Raw genomic sequence first — 326 nt, 5'->3', positions numbered from 1 at the left:
ATGTTCCTAAAATATTATACAGAAAAAATTGGTGTTAAATGTTCATTAAATATTATACAGAAAGTAATTGGTGAAACAGCATGACCAAGGCAATTTATGGAGGGAAATGTTTTTCTTGGCATATGATTCCATTGCATTAGAGTTCAAAATAAGGGAAGTATCATGGCAGAAGTTGGCAGACATGACAGCTGGAGCAGTGATTGAGAGCAAGCAAGAGAGGGCACACTAGAAATAAATACATGCTCAAAGCCCACATTTAATAATATATTTTCTCCACATATGCGTGTGTGTCTCTGTGTGTTAGCAAATGCATGCCTGTGTGTGTG

The sequence above is a fragment of the Mastomys coucha genome, unplaced genomic scaffold (genome assembly GCF_008632895.1).
Source record: "Mastomys coucha isolate ucsf_1 unplaced genomic scaffold, UCSF_Mcou_1 pScaffold7, whole genome shotgun sequence".
NCBI classification, from domain to species: Eukaryota; Metazoa; Chordata; class Mammalia; order Rodentia; family Muridae; genus Mastomys; species Mastomys coucha.
This window is presented reverse-complemented; position numbering follows the sequence as displayed.